The following is a 13,992-nucleotide window of genomic DNA, read 5'->3' as shown; positions in this document are numbered from 1 at the left end:
TTTTGTATTTACACATTATAAAGATAAATGAAAAATTCCTTTGATTGTTATCTAAAGAGTATCTGCGTTTAACTTTTCGCTAAACGTTTCGGGGATTTTTTTATCCTTTCCAAGTCACATTTTTTTAAGGTTCTTAAAATAAGTGTTTCTTAAACCTTTTTACGGTCAGAACTCTTGTAATTTCCTCGATGAGGGCAAATTCTTAGATAAGTTCATGAAATTTTGTCATAGGGACTAAACATGTGGACACCTTAATTGTATTAACGGATAAGCAAATTCTTAATTAAATTCTGTACTTATTCATCAAATTCTTATTAAATCGATTTAATTAATACCGAAAATATTTCCGTTAAATAACATTTGTTTTATGAAGGTAGTTGGATATAGGTAAACAAAACTGCTTGAATTCCCAAAACGCATCCATTATTAAATCCACTATTTTAACTGTTTTCTCAATTAGACGCATAGCCATAGAACAATGTGTTGTCCATAGTTTAGCAGAACTGATCAGAAGTGTAGCTAAAAATATTTGAAGCATTATTTTAAAATCAGCACATGGTCACTCTTATATGTCTACATATGGTGTATAGGAAATGTGGTACCTATTTTGGCTATAGCTCTTTAGTGCCCAAATACTTGTGATATATTGAAACCTTTGCACCACGTAATATGCCTGTTCCTTACCAAGCCAGTGAAATTTTAATTGGTCAATCAATGAAAACAATTTACGATCACGGTAAAATCCATTCACAAAATTGCAAGTAGTGTCATACGAAAATAGAGATGTGTTATAAATATTATCTGACTTAGGTTTTGATTTCTTTTGGTATTACATCTTTTACATGTGAATTATTTTTTATTATACGAAAATCGATTTTTCCGTTTCACAAAAAAAAAATCAAAAGTAGTCAAAGTGATGTGAAAATTTGTCTCGCAACACCATTTTAAATCGGAGTGGGCTTAAAGGTGTAATATTTCTAGAAGCGTTCAGTATCTCTCAAGAAAATGTTTGGTAGTCTATTTCCTTGGACCAACTTCCAAAAGTTTTTCCAGGCTTGCGTTCGTATGAAACGTTACGCGGAAGACCTACCGCCGATAATCACGGTCGCCTCACCAAAATATCAGAAATGGTAGTGCTTCAAATCTTATGGTATTCAGATGTTTGAATTTTACTGTTGTATACAATTTTGTTGTTTTATTGCCATTTTCAAAACTTTTCGAGGCTGGCGCTCGTATTAACCGTTACGTTGACCACCGTTTTTGGTCATGGCCGCCTAAAAAGGAAATCTTATCCTTTTAGAAACTAAGACCCTTGAAACTCCTTTTTGAATATACGATGTATATTGCATTTAATTAGTTCAGCTGTACAGCCATTTGTCTGAATCGTTTCAGTTGCAGACACAGTTTCAATTTTTTTCTTCAAAAATTATAAATTTTAAATAATTTAAATAATATAAAAAGATTTTTTGCTGTTGTAGTTCACTACATTTCGAAACCTCTCATTAAAAAAAAATTAAGTTGTTTTTTCAATACAAAATTCAATTTTACAATTAGAATGAAAGTAAGGAAAATGCCCTTAATTTCATTGAAACGAATGCTGAAATTAAGTTATATTTCAAATGAAGCTATGCGTAAAATAAACTTTTAGCAAAAGATAAAGTTGAGATAACGAAAAAATAACATTTTTTTATATAAATGTCAGTGATAGTTGACTTTAACACAACCGGAAATCATTTTGAAAATAGTGCAAATTTTTAAATTTGAATATAGAGAAAAAAACTGTAACTGTTATTAATTTAAAATAGAATGAAAAATAATAATTCGCATACCTGGAATCCACTAAATCTAATAAAACTACTAAATAAAACCCTTTATAGTTATAATAATTAACTTTTAAAGTTTCCCAGATACAAATAGTGTTTGGAGCATGTAATTTTTAACATTCGTTTTGTAAACAAAAAACATGATTTACTTAATTAAGGGCAGTATGAAATGAACACTTTCGAAACTAACTTAATTTCATTTTTACGAAATTAAGGAAATTTGGCTGTCTGAACATAGTATTTAGGATTTGGTAACGAAATTCGAAAGATCGAGAGTAAATCTCGTTTTAATCCAGATTTAACAATCAAAAATGCCAATAAATGTTTATAGTAATTTATGTTCTAATCTGTCCATAGCATCAGAGTTCAATATTATTTTTAATAATGAATGCTTTTTAAGCAAATTCACATCTGTATCTGAGCTATCTAAAGGATAATTATTTCCTTACAAAATGTATTTTCTTAGTATTTGAAATCACAAGTTTTCTTGTGCTTCTGTTCAAATGAGTGAAGGCAAAAAAATCTCCGCTCATCCAGAAAGTAATAATTTTATTTTAATTCTTGCTGAAGAGCCTCTTGAAATCAATTCATAAAGTGATGCGAATATTCACTTAATTTTTTTTTACTTTGTTGCATTATGACAGTAATAAAAAAGTAATAGCTCAACATAATTTAAATGTGTGCTATTTCCGTTCTGAAGAAAACACATTTTCTACAACTAAAATGCGTCGAACGAGGCAATTTTTTGGCAAGAAATGCACCGAAGCATACGCTTTGCTACAATAATTTACACAAAATCTCAAAATTTAATAGTTTTGAGTTGCAAAGAAAACATAAAAATATTGAAAAAATTATTGTTTGCCATAAAAAGATTTCAGCTTTATAATGATTGTTCTCCGTTCCCGACATGTCACCCTTGCCTTGTACTCGAGACTGGATCACATGGCTTCGGTGTACGGACACGCATTTTTAAAATAAACAACATTCATCATATTTCAGAACCAAACCAAAGCGAGCCAAAGCAAACCAAAGCGCATCAAATCGCTTTTTATTGGCATCAAGAAGTCAGACGCAGCCGAGATTGCGAAAATTTAAGTGGATATATTTGATGGCACATAAAAAATATTAAGTAAACATTGTATTCCTCAACATAATTTACGCACTCAACTGCTGGAATAAGCAAAATAGTGCATAATTCCTCCGTTCACTACAAAACTACGCTCGAAGCCCACATCAATAGATTCCAGCTTTATGAGGCAATTAAAAGCAAGTTGTGTAAATTTTAGATACATTTGAGATATTAGGTAGTCTCAAAAAAATGGGAAAAGGGTATTTCAATAAGATTTTTTATGTCATTTTATTGTTTTTTACTTTTGAAAGTGTCAAACATAAGAGCATCATTATGAGTTGTGAGAATACAAAGATTATTGGGCATAAATCATAGATGTTTTTATCTTTGTATTTTAGTTATAAAACAAAGCTTCAAATATCAAAGAACATTACTAAAACATTTTAAACGTGTTTTTGAAAATAACATAAAAACTACAAAAACGTATTAACCATGATCCAAAATTTACCATAAAGGTAATATAAGATGTGCAATACTGTATTATTACTTTTGAAAATTTTCTAAGATGCAAATGGTAAAAAACAAAAATTAAGCTTATCAATTTAGTAATAAATAATTTAAACTTAATTAAAATACAATTTAATAATTTAATAAATTTAATTTCATTTGAAAAATCTAAATTTAAGCATTACACGTATAATACTAAGTCTGCTTAACATATTAGCGAAACATACATAAAAAAAGAATATTTAGTTTTAAAACTGACTTTATTTTTAACTTTGAAACTTGTCTCTCAATAAACTGATTCTAAGTCGGAAGATTGGCAAAATAAGGCTTTTTGCTAGATTTTACTTTCTCTACCTGCTCTACTATATCAATATAAATTCATTATATTAGCTATAGAACTATCTTCATTTTTCATATATGAAGATATATTATAAATGCTGATTATCGCCATATACGAGGACTGTTTAATAACTCAGTGGTAAATGAAAGAAGTGGAATTTTTACACCTTTTTAAATTATTTTTTTTACTAACTCGTAACTCTATACATATCGACAAATCGACAAATGTATAGGGTTCTTTTACACATGTTGCAACGGTTATTTTTATACCCTCTTCAAAAGTTTTCAAAATATTCATTAGTTGCAAAGATTAAATCCAAATTCTATGGAATTTTCTTCCCAGTAAGTTATTTATAAAATGTAAGAATAAATAAATCCATGGAGCCAAATCTAATTAATGGATTGGATATCGTAGATATGATAGCACTTCATAATAGTATTCGACTAATGAATATCACATGGCGCCAACTTTTTTCAATGCATTGGGTGTAGTAGTCATGAAAACAACTCATAACAACATTAGACCAATTTTGCTAATCTCCCTGACCTGCAACTTAGCGAGCCTATTATAAAATATATTATAAATCAGATAGAAATAAACCTTTCAAACGTTCTTTAAAAAAAGAAAAAAGTATTGATACTATTATAAAATTTTTTTTGAAACAAGTTTTATATAGAAGTTATAAGATTAAAGATATCAGTGTTATCGTAATTTGGACAAATAAATATTTTTATATGAAAAACTCTATATATTAAATTTTCAAAATACAGTATAATTTTTTTTCGGTAGTTATTAATCATAGTCAACGTTTATTCGTTTAGAAGAAGCCTCCTTTTGAAACGGATTAAGGTTTTCTAAATACAGGCTTAACGAATATATTAGGTATAAAAAGAAATCTATTATTTTCCCAATATATGACTTTAATTATTTGTATCGTGCGTTGTATAAGTCATTTCGGGTTACGCTAAATGGAGTTAGTAAGATGAGAACGGTGGCCAGACTAGGATTGACGGTCAGGAAGGTTTACGTGTGTGTTTGATGGGATTAGAAGGAAATCATGAGCTGCTCCCCTACGGTAAAATTCTTAACACGGAATTGAAGTGTACTGTCAAGAATTGGGTCATCTGAAGGAAGCAATCACCAATCGCACAAAAATAGCCAGCTTTAGCCTATAGGAGAGAAATTGTGTTCCATCAGAACAAGATCTGGCCACACACATCGATATCGACATTGATAACTCGCCAAAAGCTCCGGAAGTTTGGTTAGGAAGTTCTTATGCAGCCATTTTATAGTCCAGACCTGGCACCAACTGATTACCATCTGTACCTACTCATTGCGAATGATTTTTCTGGTAAATTATTCGCTTTGAGAAGCTTTTATTGATCGGCTGTCTCAATTTTTTATTAATAGGAACGAAGAGTTATATGTGAGTGGCATAATGAAATTACCTTCAAAATGGCAACAAGTTATCGAACAAACCGGCGCATATTCGACCTAAATCGGATTATACTAACTATGGTAAAAAGGTCCTAAATTTCATGCGAAAATTATAAATTTTTTTTTACTACACCTATTACAATAAAACGATCAATCTTCAATCATAATAAAAATATTCTCTCCTAATAAAAAATGCTGTATAAAAAATGCATTCGGAATTACGAAAAACCTTAACAAAATGTCTTTTGTTATCCCGAGATTCTAATGTTAAACAAAAATTGATTTTAGAGAACTTCTCCAACTAAGGGGAAAGCGTTAAACATCGTTTAACATTATTTTTACTATATTTTCATTAGTCCTTCATATATAGCTGTATATGAACCTGAGTTGTCTGAATTAGTAAATTAATTGGCGCAGTTAACGCTAGATAATGTTATACAGAGTGTTATAATAGTGCATAACATTACAACAATAGTTTTAATTTATAAATTCATATTAGGAACAGGGATTGTTTTGGAAACTTGAGAAACATTTACCATACAATATATCCTCAGTTATCAAAAACTACCTCTCAAATAGAAGATTTGTTATAAAACAAAATTCTTTTGTCTCCAATGCCTTCCCCATTATGGCCGGTGTACCCCAAGGTAGTGTTCTGGGCCCTTTGCTGTACCTGATTTTCACAGCAGACATGCCAACCAGTGACTGTACAACGCCATCAACATTTGCGGATGACACTGCCATTCTCAGCCATAGTGACGACCCATTCACAGCCACAAAATCAGTTCAAAACCACCTCAACAAACTGCAAAAATGGCTCGATCTCTGGAGAATAAAAGTTAACGAATCGAAAAGTGTACACATAACCTTCACTCTACGACGAGATACCTGCCCTGCCCTTCGTATTAATGTAAAAGTAATACCACAATGCAATAACACAAAATACTTAGGAATGCACCTCGACCGAAGGCTTACGTGGAAAAAGCATATAGAAACCAAAGTAATCCAAATTAAACTCAAACAACAAGAACTAAACTGGCTGATAAATAAAAATTCTAAACTTAATCTGACCCATAAAGTGCAACTTTACAACACAATGATGAAACCCATATGGACCTACGGAATTGAACTCTGGAGCTCTGCTTCTCCATCAAACATTGAAAAACTTCAAAGAACTCAATCAAAAATCCTCCGGCAAATAGTCGGTGCCCCCTGGTATATAAAAAACGCAAATATTCATAGAGATCTTCGAATTGACACAGTCACAGATGTAATTAGCAGCAACACACAAAAGTACAAAATCAAACTCAGGAACCATCAAAATCCACTTGCAAGCAACCTAACCCAAAGCGCTGGTACACAGCGACTCAAAAAAAACTATATAAACCCGGCTATTCAAGAATAACGCCCGACATGGTAACGAAATGTCGGGCGTCCTTAGCCAATTAAAAAAAAAAAAAAAAAAAATATTAGGAACAAATTGAGGAAAAAATTATTTATTTATCTACAAATATTAGTTTAGTTTAATTAAAATGATTTTCTTTTGACTTCACAGGGTTAAGACTTATGTATTTGATTGTTGTTCTAAACAAACTTCAAACAAAAAAATAATTATATTTGTATATTTAATTTTATTAAAACCACATTTTGTATCTAATTTGCCACAGAAAAGTTCTTTAAATTAAAAAAATTAATAACTAATAATGAAAATTGAATTCCCTTTTATTATATATATCATTCCATGATCTCTAAAAACTGATCGTTAAAAGTCATTAATTCGATTTAAGAAAAAAAGTAGACGAACATAAAATTACTTTGAAATTCGGCCGCAATAGTTTATGATTGCCAAGTTCAAAAGTATCACTGCTTCCAAAGTTCCCAATAAGGAAAGGCACTTAACAAGCTACTCAAGGCGATGGGGTAGCTGAGATAGCTACTAAATCTGCTTTTAATGTTTTTAATGATTTTTTAATCTGCAACAGCAAATTTTTAATGATCTTCACGCGGCTTTGGAACTTTGTATGCGCAGTAATAATAAACCGATCCCTTGGTAAGATTTTAATTACTTTTTAACATAACTAACGTACCCATATTCGCTCTACAGTTAGTTATACTTTGCTGATTTTATGTTATATATCCTCTTGTTTTTTCTTTTCTTTTTAGCTTTATTATATCTCATAAAATTTTGTACTTTTGCGCTTATTTATTTTCACTTCACTTTTAATGGTCTATTTTGGTAACTATGGGGAATAATAATCAAAGCTCATAATTATGATAACCGACATCATTGTTAAAGTTTTTATGTTCATCATTATTATCTATAATAATGCAACATAATTATCGTTATGTTTACTAACTGTGGCAAGGGGTTTCGAGAAATTCATATCAAGTAGAGGTTGCAATCTTTTATTGCAATGACGTTGTTCAGCTGGCAAGGATGTAAAATTTTGTATAAGTTTTCAGCTTAAAACTTGTTTAATCCTTTTAAATTCATATTTTTAATAATTTTTTTTTTATTTTTCTTTTAAAAAAATAATATTAAAAATTTTATTAATATGTAAATAAATTGTTAATGAGCATGTTTACAAATTTTCTGAGTTTATACTGAGTTAAATACTCAAAATTATAAATATATATTTATTAGGAAGTAGTTTTTAGGAAGTAGTATTAGGAAGTAGTTTAACAAAATAGTTAATTTTGTTAAAATAAACTATATCTGATAAACTGATCCTTTAATCTACAAAATTTTAGATCCTTTTTATTACTATATAACTCCCATACTAGATATATGAAATAAAAACTAAACTGTTTTAATCGGTCATTAAAAAATAAGAACATCGTTCAAACCGGATGCAACGGAATGTTAGCGTACCTAGCTATGCCCAAATGAGGGGTTATAGGAACTGAATATTTATAAAGACGAAAATCTTCTTATATAATACGTATGACTACTAAGAAATAAAAATAATAAGATTTAACCCAGAAATGAATTGTACTGTATAAGACTGTCAGTACATACACAATGTTTGCAAAAATTTCTACGGCAGACTCGAATACTTTTGCATAAATTTTGTATGATCTTTCAGAAAACATATGAAACTTGAATGTAGTATCTATTGACGCTTAAAAAGGTTTGAATACACCAATATCAAAAACACAATTTGAAAATATACTATATTATATACTATATACACCTGTGCAGTTAGGAAAATGATATTATTTTAATCATTTTAAATCATTGATTTTCATTTACAATTGATCTTGCATCGACCATATAAGCAAAGTAAGACTCATAATAGAACAATGAAGCGAATTAAATTCAATCAGTGATAACCAATTAGGTTTCTAAATTTTGACGGCTGCTCTCTGAGGTAAAACGAAATATTCTGCATAAAATAGTATTGCAGAAAATTTACTTGGTCGGATCAGCGATGTATGTCTTAATCACTTTATCGAATAAGAATGTACAGAATATTCTTAAGCTCAAGATTGACTAAGATTAAAGATTGAAAAAACACTCTTAAGGAACATGTTTAGTTAGGGGATAAGGGGATTAAAGGATTTAAGCCGTGATCTTTCAGTTAGCAATAGTGGTGCTGACGGTTCAAAAAGTCATATGGTGAAATCCACCATATGACTTTTTAATACCATATACTTATTACTCCATAGTATGATATTAAGAAATTTATAAAAAAACACATTTTTAAAATAAAAAAAATAAAAATTTTAAAATTAAAATAATATTTACCAAATAAAGAAATATCATTTAAGTTCAATTGTTGTCATAGTAGTGTTCAGTTCCAATTCTGGCACTTACAGTCATTCCACTTGAAAATAAACTGAAAGAATAAAAATTATTAAGAAATTGTAAAGAAAAATAAAATTAAAAATCAGTTAAAAATTTTATTATTATTAACATACATTTTTTATTCGAAAAAGAGTTTTTGAATAAGATCAAGCAGAGATAATAATAAATTCTTGGAAGTTATTTAAAAGTCTGGTCAACGAGTATCCATACAGACAAAAAACTGAAACTAGTTATCGTTCAAGTATATAATTAGATATAGATACAATCAATCTAACCTGACTGTATCGATTTTATTAAATCGATTCGTTATTTTATAGTTATTTTTAAGTTTTCACTGCATTACAATCATCATTCCAAACCAAATACAGTTTTTCCATACAATATGTAAAGGATCTATAACTTACTCATATTTGATATATCATTACTATACATTACTTTACGAGTATTATACTATGTATAATTCAATTTATAAATTATTTAATTATATTTTTAATTCAAATAAAATATTTCATCAAAATAAATAATAAATTTATCTTTATCATTTTAGTAATTATTAGAGGAAATTTTTCCATATCCATATTTCAGACTGGAGACTTTTGATGATGATCTACTACTTCGATTTCAACAAATTATTAAAAATAAAATTTTTAGGTTGTGGAATTTGACTTTGATTACTAAAAGGATGTATAATTTTTTTTTTGGTATTGTTTTTATATGTATATATCAACTATTGCAAAATTATTATATGAATAAAATATTTACTTAAAACAAAAGAATGAAATTAGTCAAATAAAATAAATATAGGCAAAAATTCAGTTTTCGTATATACCATATATGAAATATGTATACAAAAATATTAAATATAATAGTTTAGAAAATTTTTTAACTCCGATCTCTATGCATAATAAAATAAATACAGAAAACATTTTAGACTATATTTGAAAAATATAATTGTTAATAATTCTAATGGAGTTATACAAATTTGGAAATTCATTTAAAATTATATATGCCTACGGTTTAATAAAAAAAAAATTAAAACGTATATAAATTTTTAATAAAATTAATATTAGACTTAAACTTATATCTTATATGAATTGAAATAACATATATAACATAAACATATATAAAAAACACATATAAAAAAGAATAAATTTAAATATTATTTCAAATGTAAAAATAATAATTATATATAATTAAATTTGAATATATAAAAATTTTCACAACAAATTAGAAAAAAAGTAAAATTAAAAATAAAAAATTAAAATTAAATTGTCATAAGCTTCGTAGAAACAAATACTTGTATCAGTGTATATATTATTTAAACAATAATATATAGCTTTTATTAAAGCTTAGAGTTCTTATTTCTAATATATAAAAAAATTATTAATATAATTTAGGTTATTAAGACAAAAATTAGCATAATTTTAAATAACCTTTTGTTATAATAATTGTTGATGTTATATGTGATTAAAATGACTATTTTAATTTCAATAATACTTTTTTCCACTTAAAACTATAAATTTTATATGAAGTTTATATACATAAATCTATATAACTCACAAAAATTATTATAAGAAAATACATTTGCTATCTAATATTAAAATTTTGAAAATCGTTCCTTGAGTAACTTTACTACTATATTATTAATAAACCTGACTCTACAACTATGCATTATATATAAAATAAAATTAAAACTTACAAATTGTCAAAATAGTTTCTTAAATATTTAATTAATTAAAAATATAGTTTTTGTTTATTTACAATTATTTTTCAATAAAACAAATTTCAATTTTAGTAAAGGTTTAGCAGTTGCTCTCATAAAATTTTAGAATTGTGTTGTACTTCTATAATAAGATACTTTAAATAAACTTACATTTACTAATTACTAATTACATTTGAGCTCATTTTTATATAAAATAAAGCCAGTGTAACGGACTTTATTAATAAAATTGGTATTTGTTAGAAAAAACATAGTTATAATAAAATCTGCAAAGTTAGATATATATATAATGTTTCTTTTTGTTGTGTTTATTTTTGTCAAAATTATTTTCAAAATAATTAAATATATTGTATAAAATATTTTAAGAAATTACATTTAAATTATACTTATGCTAATGTATAGTTAAAAAAATAATTTTCATATATGCTAATCAGTAATTTTAAATTTGTTAATCGCTTCGATAAGATGCTAAAAATATATAAAAATATTGATAATAATTATAAGATAGTAATAAAAATAATAAAATAATACTAATATTAAAATAATAATAATAACATAATGATATTAAAATAATAATAACAAAATAGTAGTAATACAGTAATAGTTATAATTTAATAAAAAAATAAAATGAAATAAAATTTAATAAAAAAATATACATAATAAAATAAAAAATTATGTACAATGAAAATTAGTAATTAAAAAGAAATTATTATAAAACAATATAATAAAAATTATATCAATATATTATATTAATATTTAATATTTAAAAAATTAATTTAATATTTAAATATTAAATTAATATTAATACTTAAAAAACTTTATATATATTGTGTAACATTGTAAAAAACATAAACTTTAAAAAAAATATTTCTAAATATTTGATTTGAAAAAATATATATAATGAGAAAAATTATAAAAAATAATTCGTTATAAATATATATTTAAAATCGGTATAATATACAATACACATTTATCGAAATTATAAAAGCATATTTTTTATTTTAACAAATGATAAAATGATACAAAAAAAAAAATAATGTATATAAAACATATAACACAATTGAAAAATATAAGTAAAAAAAATTTTTTAAAATATGTAATAAAAGAGGAAGAGGAGTTTATTACAACTTTAATAAACTTCAAATTTATAGTTATTTACTTTTAAAAAATCCGATGCACCTAAGTATTTAAAAATATAAACTTATTTTTTAATGTATGGACAAAATATGATCTGTGGTGTATACAATATATCAAATTAAAAATATTTCGGATTATTTCACATTATATATAATAGATTTTTGAATTTAATGTTTTCATATGATCTTTTAGTTTTCGAAAGCCCCATTTAAATGGATCTCTGTATACGCCCCTTAGCATAATATCATTCAGTGTTTCTCCAACTGTTATATACTGCGAGACGAAAAATTATTTTGTTTTTATGTTTTTAGCAAAGGTCAGTATCTACATTGTTCTAAAGAATAATATTACAATACAACCATCGAGATAATTGATAAACGCTATTATGATCAACCACTTTCGTTCACTGATTGCCTTGAACAGACGAAAATTTTAAAAATTCTCTAAGAATGTTTCTCTAAGAAAAACTGAGAGTCCAAATTGTATATTAATAAAATAATGGATAGACAACTAACTCTAAGTTAAAGCATTTAATTATGCTGGTCAGGAATGTGTCAGAGTTATATAGTGTCCGGCTTTGACCTTAAGTGAGCTACAAATATTTTGACAAACTCATCTTTTCACAAAAGCTTTTCACTCTATTTGTGAAAAAATGTTTTTCTTTGAAAATAGGAAAATTTCAAAACATTCTGAGAAAATTGTAAACTAACTAAACTTAGTTATATAATAAATTAATAATAAATTATGTAAAAGTTTTGATATAAAAATATAATTATATTATAATTGTATTAAAACCGAACTTACAACGCTTTTTCAAAAATCGAATGCTATTAGTATCGGGATAGGAAAAACTGTAAACTCTGATATGACCATCTTAGCTACACCCAGAGTAGTTCAAAATTAGAAATAAAATTATTATAATTATAATATATAATTATATATATAAACATATATGAATATATAGTTGTGTTAGCAGAAACGTGTGTTTCTTTAAGAACAATAAACATGCTATACCTATAAAATTTTAAAATGTTCCTATTACCTTTCAATGCAGTTTTTTAAATAAATTTAGTATGTTATATTTAATTGCAATAATAAAATAATTCATTAGAGTAGGGTTTTTAAATCGCGGACTATACGATTGGCACCAGTCTGTAAAAGAATGGATTTGTAACTCCAACTACCTGTCTTGTAAAACACATTGATTATCTTATATAATATATATATCTTTATAAAATATATTGCATATTCTGCCGATCCTTACAAAATGCATTAAATATTTTGTTTGTTCTTATAAAATATATTGTGTAGTTTACTGACCCTTGTAAAACATATTGAACATTTTTCAGGTCCGCAGTACGTTTTGGGTTAAAAAGGACAATTTACTAAATCAACTCCGTTCCAAATTTAATGTATATATTGTCTAATTATACTCCTTCAGCAATATAGCATACTAAAAGTATAAAGGTATTATTTTATAATATGTACATTATATATGTATAATATTCATTTATATATATAGGTTGTTATGTCGGATTCAAAGCATCTTACTTATATTTAGGTACTTTTATAATTTTTAATCAAAATATTTCTAAATAATTGTATGTTTTAAATAGGTTTGAAATTTTAAATAGCAAATATAGAAATGTGTTAATAGTAAAGAGATTATAGCATAAAACACATAGAAATTTTTTTTCGGACCTTGGTACCGATATACCTAACTAAATAATGTGTTAAAATACACTAAAAAATACTAGGCCATATTTTAAAAATATAAATATTATAAATATTAATAAAAATAAAACAAAAAATAGGAAATAGGAAATAAGTTACATTATAATAATAGCATTATTAATAGCATAATTGGAATAAGTATATTATATATATATCACATAATAGTCATAAGTTTGTAAATATTAAGGCATCCTTACATACAATATGTGTGTTAAATAAATGTTTTTAAATTATTGAATTTTGTTAAATATTGTATTTTATAATATTAAAACTTCTTTGAAATTTTTAAAAGCGTAACTGTGAAGTTATAAAAAATTGAACTCATATAATAATATCAACATGTATTCCTAATGATAATATATATTATTTAATATTACAAGAGACGAATTATTATTTATTGTGTACTTTAGTAACTTT

The 13,992-nt window shown here is 26.0% G+C and overlaps 1 protein-coding gene across 1 annotated transcript in view; it reads left to right on the top strand.

Annotated features, from left to right (window-relative positions):
- LOC119681767 (protein doublesex) overlaps positions 1-9,659 on the top strand; it is a 141,571-nt gene extending 131,912 nt beyond the window's left edge. The window contains exon 4 of the transcript XR_005252533.1: positions 9,532-9,659. The gene's annotated coding sequence lies outside the window, so the exon portion shown is untranslated. The remainder of the gene's footprint in view (positions 1-9,531) is intronic.
- Positions 9,660-13,992: the final 4,333 nt, after the last annotated feature.

This window comes from Teleopsis dalmanni, chromosome 2 (assembly GCF_002237135.1).
Source record: "Teleopsis dalmanni isolate 2A chromosome 2, ASM223713v2, whole genome shotgun sequence".
Taxonomy (NCBI): Eukaryota; Metazoa; Arthropoda; class Insecta; order Diptera; family Diopsidae; genus Teleopsis; species Teleopsis dalmanni.
This window is presented reverse-complemented; position numbering and strand designations above follow the sequence as displayed.